The following is a 737-nucleotide window of genomic DNA, read 5'->3' on the forward strand; positions in this document are numbered from 1 at the left end:
CTTGAAGACAAAAAGGTTAAAATGTCTGCTCTTTCGTTCAATGTAATAATATACATTTCATATTATTACTGTCTCTTCATACAAGCCTGAAATCACTATTTCAAAGTAACATAAACAGAAATACAGAAATAACTGGAAGTGAACAGACAAAATATTACCTCCTCTGGGACACAAGAACACAGGCAATACTCAGGAAAATTTATAGCTTTGAGTATATACATCAACAAATTAAACAATCTTAAATCAGCACTAATAATTCACCACTAGGTCCTTGAAAAACAGGAATAAGCCAATTCAAAAACTGGTAGATAGAAATCATACAAATTAGGTTAAAGAAATAAATGAATTAGAGTCTCAGAAAAACATACAATCATAATTGACTTCTAACTACTAGTAGCTCAGAAATTCGCCCAATAATGTAAATGTAGCTATTTTCAGAGATAGACTCAACCAGCTCAAACCAGTGAACAAAACATACTCATACGATTCTAAGAAAATGTTTTGTTCGACTTTTTAAAATAAATTTACTCTGTTGTTAAGTTGATTTATAGAAGGATTACAATTATATGAGTCAGGTAATGAGTACATTTCCTTTTATGAAATGTCTTCAGTTCCCTCATATTTTCCCATTCCCTATCTTCTTTCCCCACCCATGTGTTAAATAGTTCACTTTCATCAATATTCAAGGAACTCCACTGCTTCATTTTTTCACCCTTTCCCTAAAGCTCTGTGCCCAC

Source organism: Dipodomys spectabilis, unplaced genomic scaffold (genome assembly GCF_019054845.1).
Source record: "Dipodomys spectabilis isolate Male_0828 unplaced genomic scaffold, ASM1905484v1 ptg000203l, whole genome shotgun sequence".
NCBI lineage: Eukaryota > Metazoa > Chordata > Mammalia > Rodentia > Heteromyidae > Dipodomys > Dipodomys spectabilis.